Source organism: Diabrotica virgifera, chromosome 7 (assembly GCF_917563875.1).
Source record: "Diabrotica virgifera virgifera chromosome 7, PGI_DIABVI_V3a".
In the NCBI taxonomy this organism is placed as follows: Eukaryota; Metazoa; Arthropoda; class Insecta; order Coleoptera; family Chrysomelidae; genus Diabrotica; species Diabrotica virgifera.
In genome coordinates, this window is record NC_065449.1 from 149167256 (window position 1) to 149181821 (window position 14566).

A 14566-nucleotide genomic window follows, 5' to 3' on the forward strand; every position below is an offset into this window, starting at 1 on the left:
CATTTTCATTTCAGCCGCCATTATGAGTAAGTAATTATGACATTTTAGATGTTTTACCAGCAGGTTTTACGTTTTTGCTCTTTGCGCAGAAATTGGCGCAGTTCTTGTACAATAATCTGTGCCTGACACAAATTCTTGTATCGTTTCTGGGGCCTGATTCTAAATCAAATTTCGACACTAAACAAGTCGCTTTCAATATGGCGACGGTTGAAATGCGATTGTGCGAGCCTTGTGGATTTTAGTTGAACTAACGAAGTGACGTCATGAAATAGCGACTATCGAAATTAATAGCGACTTTAAAAAGGGTGTTGATATTATAATTTCGACTGTCGAAATTATTTGACACGGAGATGAATGATTGGCCAAAAGCGAGGTTAGGTTTAGTTTAGATGTGTTTTGTTTATTTCTTGCAAGGAAAACTAAAGCAAAAGGTATTATAATATAGCTGGGTTTAATTGAAATTTGCTTGTTTTGAGGAATTAGATAGAATAGTATTAAATTAGAAATATAATAATTGAGAATGTCCACAACATGAATCATCAACTCAATGAAAGATGTAAGGTAATAATCTGGGAAAATTAGTAAAAAACAAGAAAAATTAATTACCAGCTATTTTATTGCTGAACATGCTGAAATCAAATCTTAAGACTTCCTATATTAGTAATATAGCTGTGCAAAGTCCACAGAAAGTGTGCTATTTTATTTATAAACAAATTAGTGCTCCGAAATCTTTTTTTATTATTGCTCTATAACTCCGAAAATTTTAACTTTAAACCAAAACACTCACATAAAAATTGACAGTAATTCTAAGTCTAATTGACATTGATAATTTATTCCAATTTCCTTCGACGGAAATTTTCCTCGGAAAATTCGGGTTTTCCAAACAAAATCTTTAATTTTCAACTAAAATTTGAGGGAAGTAATTATTTATCAATAATTAAATAATTTGGTGACAGTGATATAAATCTTTTTTGTTATAAGTGTCTTGAAGATATGAAAATTTGTATGTACAAAGAGGACCGGAATTAAAAGGTATCTAATGGTTCAAAGATTAAAATCCTGTTGTTTATAACTCTGTCGCAAATGCCGGTCAAATTTGACCGGTTATACCTGGAATCACTCCTCGCAATTCAATTTGTTTTTCTTCGTAAAGGACACAGAAGCCGTGCCCTTTTCAACAGCGTTAACTTAATTTAATTAAATCTAATATTTTCTGAGGGGTTCTATTTGTTTATAAGCCAAAAAATTGTTTCTTTATAACATTCCTGAGACCGCTCAAATGGTCCAATTTCAATCCTGTAAGGAACGTTGAATAGGTATAGTGCTTTTTATACGAAAATCATAGTTATTCTGGTGTATCATAATCTTTCTGGTTATTATTTCGACCGAAATTTTTTAATTAACATTTTAATTATTGCTAAACTATTGGTTAGATTGTCGCCGGTCTCCTGATATACAGAGAGGGGCTAAATTATGGAATAAATTCATTTTCTCTAAAATGGACGATTTTAGAGAAAAATCCCGAAACAGGTCGATTTTTATTTTTAAATTAAATTTCTTGGCATATATTTCAAACTAGTGACGTCATCCATCCGAGCGTGATGACGTAATCGATTATTTTTTTTTTAATAGGAATAGGGGTTCGTGTTGTAGCTCATTTACAAAGGCGTTCAATTATCTATTCAGTATTATAAACATTAATATCATTATTTATACAGGGAGGCCAAAAAAATTTTTGAATTAAGTTAATTGACGCAAGAAGAAGAATGCATGTAATTTATTTAACTCAAAATACATTCTATTGCTGTCAGAAAATAGAAAAAAATGTTTATTTTGCAAATAAACATTGCTTTTAGCTTAAATTAAATGTTCAAACTGCCAATAGGTAGGAGGGAGGCTGTTTGTGATTTAATTTAAGCGAAAAGAAATGCTTATTTGTGAAATAAACCTTTTCTTCTATTTTCTGACAGCAGTACAATGTATTTTGAGTTAAATAAATTACATACATTCTTCTTTTTGCGCCAATTAATTTAATTCAAAAATTTTTTTTGGCAACCCTGTATAAATACCTAATGATAATAATGTTTATATTACTGAATAGAGAATTGAACGCCCTTTCAAATGACCTACCACACGACCCCTATTCCCATTAACAAAATTATCGATTACGTCATCACGCTCAGATGGATGACGTCACTAGTAAGAAATATATGCCAAAAAATTGTAATTTAAAAATAAAAATCGACCTCTTTCGGGATTTTGCTCCAAAATCGTCCGTTTTAAAGAAATGAATTTATTCCATAATTTAGCCCCTCTGTATAATCTACTATAATAAATCTTTCATGTCATCAATTATTTAATTATTGATAAATAATTAGGTACTTCCCTAAAATTTTAATTGAAAATTGCAGATTTTTTGGGAAAACTCGGATTTTCTGAGTAAAATTTTTGTTGAAGGAAATCGGAAAAAAAATAACTTTGTGCAGAACTAAATTACGGTGAATTTTTATTTGAGTGTTTTTGGCTCAAAGGAAAAATTTTAGGAGTTACAGACCACTAATTGAAAAATAAAGAAGATTTAGAAGTGCTAATTTGTTTATAAATAAAATAACACACTTTCTGCGGACTTGTCATACACCATATTACTAATAAAGTAACGCATAAACTCGTTATTTCGTAAAGTGGTTACTTTAAGGAAAATTCCCGAAACACGTCGATTTTTATTTTTAAATTACGGTTTTTTGACATATATATCATACTAGTGAAGTCATCCATCTGGGCGTGATGACGTAATCGATGATTTTTTTAAATGAGAATAGGGGTCATATGATAGCTCATTTAAAAGGGTATTCAATTCTCTATCCAAGAATATAAACATTAACATAATTATTTATACAGTGTGTTCAAAAAACATTTTTTAATTAAAATAAGTGAGACAAAAAGAAGAATATAATGTAATTATTTAATTCAAAATACATTTTACTACTTTCAGTAAACAGAAAAAAAAATTTATTTGACAAATAAACCTTGATTTTCGCTTAAACGAAATGTTCAAACTGCCAAGCGACAGGTGGGTGGCAGCTTTAACATTGAATTTAAGCAAAAAACAATATTTATTTCTCAAATAAACATTTTTTCCTGTTTTCTGACAACAGTAAAACGTATTTTGAATTAAATAAATTACGTTCATTCTTCTTTTTGTTTCAATTATTTTAATTAAAAAAATGTTTTTTGAACACCTTGTATAAATAATTAGGTAAATGTTTATATTAGTGAATAGAGAATTGAATACCCTTTCAAATGAGCTATCACATGACCATTCTCATTTAAAAAAATCATCGATTACGTCATCGCGCCCAGATGGATGACGTCACTAGTATGATATATATGCCAAAAAATCTGAATCTTAAAATAAAAATCGACCCGTTTCAGGATTTTTCATTAATGTCGCTGGTTTACGAAATAATGAATTTATGCGTTACTTTATGGACGCACTGTATATGCAATCTTAAGATTCGATTTTAGCAATAAAATAGCTGGTAAATAATTTTTCCCAAAAATGGCATTTTTTCGATAATTTTCCCAGACTATCAACAAGTTCCAATAAACGGGAGCGCCAACCCAAATTCTGAGCAGTCTCAACATGATAAGATTAATATCCCCAGTTGTAACTAATATCGAAATGAATAAGAATCGCTATATTCTGCGGCTGTCATGGCGGTGTCGAAATGAAATTGCGACTGTCGAAATGAATTAGAATCAGGGCCCTGATATCGTTTCTTGTATCTGTGTATGACACTATGCATTTTTTTGACATATCAGAAACGATATTAAGACCGCTTTACAGCTTGCAAGAAAACTTGGTGCAATTTCTTGCATACAAGACATTCTTGCAAGTCTATTGCATGGTCTTTTACAGCTTGCAACCCGGCTTGCATGCAATTTGAAAGTTTTGCCCTTAACGTAACTTATAAACTTTTGTTTTTTTTTAATTACTTTATTGCTGTTTATTTAACTTGGTAAATTTCGAAATGCCAAGACTATCAGAAATAACCAAATATAAAAGGAAAAAGGCGGTAGCAGCAACTTTAAGTATTATTATTGCTGCAGCCAGCCTTTTAGTCACTAATTTAGAACGCCGAGATCGGAGATGGTGAGTAAGATCTAGTTGAACAAAAAGAGGGGTAATAATGTATCTCCAACAGAAGAATTTATCCAAGTAGATGATGAAAATGACTCTAATTTTCTAGGAATGAATGTACATTTTAATAAACCCTTGGGAAAAATTGAACAATTACAAAGAAATCTATATTTCGAAATACTATTTCTGCGAAACACAAATTAATTATTATCCTAAGGTACTTAGCTAGAGGAGAGAGAGCTTCCGTAGCTTAATATACAATTATTTAAAATAATTATAGAATCTCAGAAAGTGCCATTTCATTATTCATTCATTTCCGTCGTTGATATATTTCACAAACAGAAAACAGCTGATCGGCATGTATTCGTGAATCCGTGTCGTCAATGACATTTGATATTGTGGAAAAATCAAATTCCCTAGACTTGCATGAAAACTTGCAGAAAAAATGGCACCAAACCGATTATCGCGCAATTGCAAGAAGTTGCATGCAATAATCAACTGACGACATACTGCGCATGCCTTTAGGCAACTTTCTTGCGTCTTGCAGGTAGAATTGCAAGCTGTAAAGCGCCCTTTAGAAATGATACAAGAAAATGTATAGTGGGTGCATTCAGCAGACGCAATCGCTAACTAATCGATTAGTAATCGATTTGTGACTTACATGCTGAATGCCACAATTTATGTGGCATTCAGCAGAAAATCACTAATCGATTAGTTAGCGATTTTGTCTTGCTGAATGCACCCAGTGTCATACAGTCCACGGTTCTTAGACATTACTACGGTTGCCTAAATCGACTAACCAATGAACATTAAGGGTGAGATTACGTCACGAGAGTTTACTATCATTTGAATCGTAATATGATTTTTTTCGAATCCTGAGAAAACCAAGTATTTTAGAAAAATTTAAACGCAGGATGCAAGATTACATTATTACCGAGGGCGGAAAGCCCCTTAGAATAAACAAGCAGATTCTATTGAATGAAATATTTGAAATTAAATATCACACTTCTCTTTTATTTTCAGCCCTGTAACTTATTAAAATAAACATTATAGAAATTTTCAGGGACTTTCAGCCCTCGGTAATAATGTAGTCTTTCATTCTGAGTATAAATTTTTCAAAAATATTTATTAGTTTTCTCAGGATTCGAAAAAAATGAATACAATTAAAACACATTGAGAAGTTTGACATGCGTCAAAGTTTTGCATTAACTCAATGTAAAATTCTGAACTGTTGAATTCCAGCTTCCTAATAATTATTTTACATCAAAAGACATTAGAAACTATTTGAAGAGGATTGAAATCTGTATTGGAAATAACTGTTAAAATTGGTCTACGTAATTAAACATATTCCAAAATTTTGTAAAAATGTAATACATTTTAGTTTTCAGCCCAAACTTAGGCCACACACAATGCAATAATGTTCACATTTTTGAACTGTCAATATTTTTATTTTATCATCTATTGTTTAAAAACAATACAGTTAATAAGATGTCCTCAGTTGCGGAGAAAGGATTAATAATAAAGATTTTTTTATTCAGTCAATGGTGTGAGTACTGTCAGTTAAATAGTAACGTGTGGCCTTACTTTTACACGCATACCTATTGTGGCAAATGTATCATATTTTTCAAAATTTTGGAATACATTTAAATCGTAGAACAATTTTAACTTTTGATTTTAATACAGATTTTAATTCTCTACAAGTATTCTCTCATAACTTTTGATGTAGAATAATTAGGGAAGCAGGAATTCAACAATCCAGAATTTTACATTGAGTTTCCTATGGCCCTTTTTACGATTCACCACCCGGTATAAGATAAAATGTGTACTTTTTGTCTTATTATTTCATAACACAAATAATACACATATATACACAATAACACACATTCAATGATCGAAAATAATTTAAAATATGAGAATGTAAACTCTTGTGACGTAAAGTCAAAAATATAAGTCTCCCCACCACCGTCGGACAAGACAACCGTAAAGTCTAATAACCGTGCATACAGCCTTTAGTAAATCTCTCAGCGGCTGGCTTCCAGCGGTGACGTCTGACAGCTACTGCTGGCTCAGCTGTCCAGCCGCTGTGGTCGTCCGAACGCACCCATTATCCACAATGAACACTCAGGATGTGACGTCACTGACTGTCACTTTCAGTTTGATCAAATTATTTGATGGTGGGACGCGGCCTTCACTCCAAACGATAAAAAAGAAATAGTCAAAGATATATGGACTTTGAGCCATGCCCCGCTAACTCTAATAAAAAACATGTAATCGTATTTATTTTCCTTCCGTTTAGTCAGAGGCGCTGATGTCGGCATTGTGATTGGTGGAACATGACTTTTGACAAATCCTGCGCTATCTGTGAATCTGTAATATGTGTTCGTGTTCGTTCGTTCGTTGTCGTTCACTTATTTTATATGGTCGGTTATGTGATGTGTTTGGTGCTTGTGTTTAGTTTGTGTCACCATAAAAAGCTGATATTCAGTCGTGTTTTTTGATATTTTTGTTATTTCATAATCGAGTACCTTTTTAAAGGTAAGTTTTTCCGATTGTAGGTACTGTTTATCCAACAGTTTTAAAATACACATTTTATTTCGCGTTTTGTTGTTGGGTCTAATGGCCGATCAGCTGTTGTGTGCAGCCGATAAATTCAACAAGTAAACATATATTTAATCGAAATTAAATACTCATATTTCTATGTAAAATGTCACATTATTGTATAAATAAATAATTAAGAAACAAAAGTTGTTTGTGTTTTACCTTTATTATTGTCCACTTGAATAAAATAATATTAAATATTGGAAGTACCGTATGGAGGCTATGGTGTACCTAGCGTGGAGGCTAGATAACGCTACCCTTCCTATCCAATCAACAGCAAGAACGTTTAAAATTTCACACCTATCATGTCGAAGCTACAGACCACTTATGTGGAGGCCAGATTTGTAGTATCCTTCCAATTTTCCAGGTGCTGAAATACGTGACATATTTTTTGAAGGGTAAGATCGCATTCTACCAAATCACACAACACTTTTTTCTATGCTTTGAGCAATAGATACACAACACATTAGGTAGAGGGTACAAAACCAACTACCGACATAAACACAATAAATCAGACAATAGAGGTACTCAAGGCTCAAACGAAATATTAAAAGAAAAGAAAGATAAGAAAAGATATGAAAAGTTAAGCCAATCTACAAAATACCTTATTGACAAAAGACGACAAATGAAACATGGATAATAATATAGGCAAGGTAACCCTCAAAGACGTAAGGAACTATAACGAAAAAAAAAAAATGAAACAAATAATATAGGAAAGTAAAAGCATAAAAGTTTTAAGAAGAAACATACCAAACGCAAAAATTGAAATAAACAAGCTAATAGATATGACAGAAAACGCAACCTCGAACAAATACCAACTACTAACGATAGTTTTAAATTGTATTATATAGAAAATGAGAAATATAGATGCTTAGAGAAAATTAAAATATACTCAAGGTCAATAAATATAGTGACAGAAGCAATAAAACACGGAGGAAAAAAACTAATTGGAAAAATGAAATAGCTTTTTAACTTTACTTAAAACAGGACAAAGTTAAACCAACTCTACAAGTTACTTACCAGAATAATAAGTAGAGAACATGCATTGACCACAAAAGGTTACGGAACCATCCACTATCTACAAAGCATGAAAACCTTAGGGAAACCAGAGAATAGAGAAAACAGTGCAATACAACAGGCCCGTTGTTGTAGTATTTATTTATTTTCATAAAGCTTTTGATACAGTGAATTAAGCAAAATACGATAGGCACAAGGAATACAGGTTAGATTAGAGGTATTCAAAACTATTATACAATATATACCAGCAAGCAACAATCGCTGTTAAATTTCATAGAAACAGTAATCATATAAAAATAGAACAAGAAGTCAGACAAGAGGATCCAATCCCACCTAAACTTTTTAATGTGGTCTTGGAATATGCTTTCAAGAAATAAGATTGAAAAAAAGTACAAAAATAGACAGTGAATACAAAAAATATTCTTAGCAAAAATATAGCTTATAAAAAAAGTAAAAAAATAGTGTGTGCATGAAGTTTGTATACCCAGTAGAAGCGACGTTGTAGCTAATGAAAAGTAGGTTTGTATTCGTCAAATCCCAAATCGAATATTTCAACGTGAAATAACAAAAAAAAAACGGAGTACTTTTCGGGGAAAACTCATTACAACTTTTTTAAAGTGTTTAAAAGAAGGTTTAATTTTTGTTTTTTAAAAAATCTTCTACCATTAAAAGTAATCGAGTCATAGAATAGAATAGAAATATTGTCACTGAAAATTATACAAATTTTATGGACAAAGCTTAATATAAAGTCAGAAAAAATAAATAAATAATATCTAACAATAACAAATACAATTTTCTGAAATTTGATAAATCGTCAATATAAAAAAAAACAAAAATACAAGATATAAGTTAATAAAAGAAAAAAAAAACAAAATCGATATATTGCAACAATTTATAGAAATTGCAAAGTGAACATACAACAAAGTAAACTATAGACATAGGAACGAATAAGTTTAAGCTGCTGCATGTGACACCCAAATATAGATAAGTTTGGTTACTTGTACATTACTGTAATTTCTTAGTTAGTCATTAAGAAACTCTTCTACTGAATAATATGGTCTTTTAGATAGATGAGCTTTTGTCATTTTACGGAACTTGGGGAAAGATGTTGCAGATTTGAGTTGTAAAGGAAGATGGTTGTATAGTTTTTTTTGCGGAATATAATATAGATTTCTTTACTAACTCAGAGGACGGGATCGGTAAATAGACATCAAAATTTAAATTTCTGGTGGAGTAGTCATGATGAGGCCTTGCTGGAAAGACATGCATGTGTTTACGAATTAAGCAAACAGTTTCTAAAATATATAAAGATGTAAGGGTTAAAATTCCGTGATCTTTAAAGTAACTTCTGCAATGTGTTGTTCTTCTGAGGCCAAACAGATACCTTATTGCTCTTTTTTGTAATTTAAAAACAACATCTAATTGGGCAGCTGTACTAGAACCCCAAAAAGGAAGACCATATCGAAGATGAGACTCGAACAAGGAAAAATACGTTAGTTTAGAAGATGCTAAATTGAGTTCTTTCGAAACAGATCTTATAGCATAGCAGGCTGAGGCGAGTTTCTTACTTAACAAATCGATATGAAGGGACCATTTGAGGTTGCTGTCTAAAAAAATACCAAGAAATTTTACAGAATCAACGGTAGAGATCTGGCTGTTATTAACAAGCAGGGGTTGAAGAGCACTTCTATAGGATAATGCTACTGTCTTATCCACGTTAAAAGAGACTAAATTAGAGTCAGACCAGGTTTTTATCGTAAGCAAATCAGAAGTTATAGTTGCATGAAGAGATGCAATAGTTGAGTTGCTCCAAGTGATACTGGTATCATCAGCAAAAAGAAAAATTTTTCCATCGATTTTTAAGTTAGTGATGTCATTTATAAAGATAAGGAACAGTAGAAGACCCAATACTGAACCTTGTGGTACTCCACATACAATGTTTTTGAGACTAGAGTCAGTATCATTTGCTCTAACTAGTTGTTTCCTATTATTCAAGTAAGATTGGAACCAATTCAAAGAAATACCTCAAATCCCATAGAAGTTTAGTTTTTTAATCAAAATGTCGTGATTTACACAATCAAAAGCTTTGGCATATTCACAGAAAACAGTGGCAATATAAAGATTATTGTTTAGTGCTTGGTAAACCTCACGAAGCACAGAAAACATGGCATCAGTGGTACATTTATTAGTTAAAAAGCCGAACTGATTTTGGGATAAGATGTTGTTATCAATGAGAAAGGACATAAGACGGGTTTTTATGTGAGTCTCAATAATTTTTGAAAGTACCGGTAGTAAGGGAATAGGTCTATAGTTGCAAGCATTAGATTTTTCACCACCCTTATGAAGGGGAATAATAATGGCTATCTTTAGGCACTCTGGGAATTTGCCTCTTTCAAAGGAATCATTAATTAGTGAGACGAGGATTTCCAACACATTTTCTGTGAGATTTGATTTTTATGGATAGTCCATCAGTACTACAGGATGATTTTATTTTGATACTATTGATAGTTTGGATCAGTTCAGATGTATCGATTGGTCTTATAAAGAATGAATTCGAGAACACTCCTGAATTAGGTAGGTAGGAAATGGGATCTTTTTGTGGCAAAATAGTAGAAGTTATATTTTTACTCACATTAACGAAGTATTCGTTTAGATTTTCCGGGTCTGGAAGGGCAAATGTTTGAACTGCGTGAGTTCTATTTCGAAGATTGTTTATTATGGACCAAGTTTCTTTTGCAACACTTTTAGAGCTTTCCAGACGATTTTGATAGTAGGCTTTTTTAGCTGATTTGATGAGTTTTGGATAGGTTACCCTGTACTTGGTGATATATTGAGTGACAGAGACGTTGGTAGCAAATTTCTTGATATACAATAGTGAGCGCATATTTTTGGCTAATATGCGGATACCTTTGGTAGCCCAGGGTTTTGTGATGTTTTGGCTTAATTGAAATTAAAGAAAATGCCTTATTGAAGATAGAGACAAGCTTTTCTATAAAATCGTTGAAATTATAGTCCACGTCCGCAGAAGGAAAATGCCACTCAGAAGTTAGGCATAAATTTTGAAATTTATGAAAATTCCGAGCGGAAAAATCCTACCTAAACGTCGGGTTTTCGAGGAGGGTTTGCTGAAGATGTTAAACTTCGTAAATACTGCTTCATGATCTGATAATCCCGCATTGATAATTGTAGAGCAGACATCAAGGGGTGAGAAATCTGAGACAATATAGTCAATTATGGTAGATGAAGTTTTTGTAATCCTTGTAGGAGAATTAACTTGCATTGAGAGACCATATGATTCAAATATGTTGACCAAGGACATTTGGGTAGCACAAGCAGCATAATAATTAATGTTGAAGTCCCCGCATAGAATTTTTCTGCTTTTATGAGGCAAGTCATCTAACAAATTTAGCAGGTTCTGAAAAAATAGTTCCACAGGAGAGTCAGGTGATCTATAGACGCAAATAATGTATTCGTCAGTTTTATTTCTTATAGAACGAATATTAATCAGAACCATACTAAAGTTGTCATCACTAAAATTATTCGAGGTTTCTAGTTCCTCAGAACACGTCGTATTATTTAAAAACTTCGTCTTGGAGAGCTAGTAGAATAATAATTTCGGTGACATTCCCTTGATTTTTGTAGATGTATGATTCTTTCTCAACTTAGAAAGGACCTATAAGCAGCAAGATCAGCTTCCACCTCAGCTGGACCAATTCCATAGGCATCATTAAATTCTAGAAGAATTTTTCTTAGTTCCTCAGTCTTGGTAGGTAGTCCTTCGGAAGCCAAAAATAGTTTTACACTGGTGTTGGTATATCCATCACAAAATACTGAGGCAGGCTGGTCGTGTAGGAAAGCAAGATGTAGCTTAATTGCTTTTAATATATCCGGTTCCCTTAATCTTGCTAGAAGATATCGACTGTTTGAGTTATTGGTTAATCTAACTCTTGGTGGTGTTAAAGGATCCAAATTTATGGATGGTTCCAAAGTATCTTTCTTAATGAAATTAATTTGGAAACGGAACGGATCTTTAGATTTGCAAATTTCGATGGCCTGCTTGTCAGTACGTATATTTGTGTTTTCAACTTCATTTTTGTTTTTACTTGGAATGGTAATTGGATTTTCCAAGCTAACTGGGCTTCTGATATGCTTCGGTTTTGTATTTGCCTCAGATGAAGTTGTTGGTTCGGAGCATGAGGATTCTGTAGACCATTTAATGTTTACACCAGGTGGCCAAATTTCCTTATTAAATAATAAGTCAATAGATGTTTTAGACTTAATACCTATTTTGAATGAGGACCCAGTTGTTGTGTTGGCATCTTTAAGAAGGGCATAACATATCTTATATATTCCTTGATACCTAGCTTCTCTTTAATGTAGTGAACTACTTGAATAGGAGTGTAAATTGGGGTTAAGTTGCTAATAACGACAAAGTGACATTTATCTGCACTTTTTGATTTTGTGACTGGACTAGCTTCGAAATGTTGAGTGTCTTCGGTTTGAGTACTTGAAGTGGCATACACAATGTTTCTCTTCGATACATCTTTCTTCGTTGGTATAGCAGGTAGTTTATTTGAAAGATTACTCATTTGATTAGATATTTCACTTACGGTTGAAGAGATCCTATCTAGTCCCAACTTTATCTCAGATGAATCTTGGACTTGCACCTTAATCGTGTCATTGGAACAGCCGAAAAAAACCGACGATATATTGAAGATATCTTGTTCCATCTGCCTTATCGATTTTAAAAGATATTCAGGATTTAGTAGGTTATTTAATTTATGGATCTCGTCAATTTTTTTCGTAATATAGTCTAATTTGCCGTCATTTTTGGTCAATAAATCATATGTCTCGATGAAAATTGGCAAATTATCAGTGAGTTTTTTTGTAACTTGAATTAAGGCGTCAAAATTCTCTTGTGGTATTTGATTTTTTGATAGATTGTTAATTTTTTCATTTAGATATCTGAGACTAGGCGAATCACATAAAGTACAGAAAAATCTTAAATGAGAATTTTTTGGGTCCAGTAGAGTTTTTGCCGTTGTTTTATTGAGACCAGAACATTTGATGCAAAAATACCGTTTACAATCTCCATGGCAACGTATCTGATATTTTTCGTTTTCAGAAAATTCAGCTAAGCAAATTTCACAATATTTGGACGTCATGGTGTCAAGGTTAAATATTATACAAATATTTAACTAGGTCGTTTAAACTTGGTGATGTGATGATATTAATAAAAAAATAAAACACTTACAGCTACAGTCGACTCGCGTTAATTCAAACCTGCGATAATTCGAATCTCTCTATAATTCAAAGTTATCACGAGTTCCCTACAAAATCTCTTTATATTTCAAAGTAAATTAATACATTTTTATACACTTGGTAATTCGAACGAAAAATATCATTGCTATATAACAAAACGACGCGTTAATTCGAATTCATCGGCGTCCAACACTCGACAATTCAAAGTTGCAGAGAGTGTGTGTGTTTTATTGGCACTGGTTTTAGCAACAAAAAAGTTGAAGACAGAAGATCTTCCAATACTTATTGATGATGAAGAACCAGCAATAGCACCATTAGTTGACATCAGCGGTGTGAGTTTTTCTGATTTTGTGTTCAAGTGGATGAAGATGTTGCTGTCTCAGGTTCACTAACCGATGGCGAAATTTTATCTGCGACAGATACGAATGAAAAAAGTAACGATGAAGATGAGTACGATATATCAGAAACTTTGGCAGAGGTGTCAGTTAAGAAAGCAAGATTCGATACCTTACAAACCTTCTGTCTACAAAACTAAAGTGATGAAAAAGCATTTCAGGCACTTTTTCTCTTAAAAAAAAATATTGAGCAGTCTGAGCAGCAGCAATGTGCTTTGAATCAAACCAGTATAATACAGTTCTTTCGAAAGATTGATTAATTCACATTAGGAATACATACATGTATGTATGTACACGACTGTACCTCTAAACTTTTGTCATCGTTATAGAATATGTAGCAGTTAATAAATAATCAACACTTAATAATTCGAAGTTTTATTTATTTTCTCTCACCAATTTCGAACCATTTGATATTTCAAACACTCAATAATTCGTAATATTTTAAGAGTCCCTAGAGTTTCGAATTAACGAGAGTCGACGTAGTAAGTAGTTACGCTCAAAATATTGTTGGTCCCTTTTATATTTTGGTAAAAAAAATCGCGAAAATCACCCACTAATTAGCATCCTGAATAAAAATTAATCGTTACCGCTTCACAAATTACTATACTTATGTATTGTTTATATGATCTATACGTTTCATTGGTTCAAAGTGCTCATTTTTGAAAAAAATTGGTTTTAATAAACATTTTTTTCAAAATAACTTAAAAATTATAAGTAATACCAAAAATCTCAAAGAGTAATACAATGTACGTTTTGCTTTTCTGAATATTTTGGATTTTTTGTTTTCCTGTTAGACAAAAAATGGTTATGCTATGGCTGCTGTTCAAAATTTGCATACACTCGTGATTAGTGACTCGTTTAAGCCATTTTAACTACAGCCTTTTCAAAAATAAGCTCTTTGAACCGATGAAACTTAGAGATCATATAAAGAATACACAAGCAAAGTGACTTGTGAAGCGGTAACGATTAATTTTATTTGGAATGCTAATTAGGGGGTGATTTTCGCGATTATTTTTACCAAAAAATAAAAGACACCAACAATATTTTAAGCGTAACTCACTTACTTTTAATGTTAGAAGTTTTTTTAAAAAACAAAAATAAACCTTTTTTAAACACTTTAAAAAAGTCATAATGAGTTTCCCCCGAAAAGTGC

The 14566-nt window shown here is 32.3% G+C and overlaps 1 long non-coding RNA gene across 1 annotated transcript in view; it reads left to right on the forward strand.

The window, feature by feature from the left end:
• The first annotated feature begins 358 nt into the window (after window positions 1–358).
• LOC126888299 (uncharacterized) overlaps window positions 359–14566 on the forward strand; it is a 33992-nt gene continuing 19784 nt past the window's right edge. Inside the window, exon 1 of the long non-coding RNA XR_007699497.1 lies at window positions 359–431. This is a non-coding gene — a long non-coding RNA (uncharacterized LOC126888299). The remainder of the gene's footprint in view (window positions 432–14566) is intronic.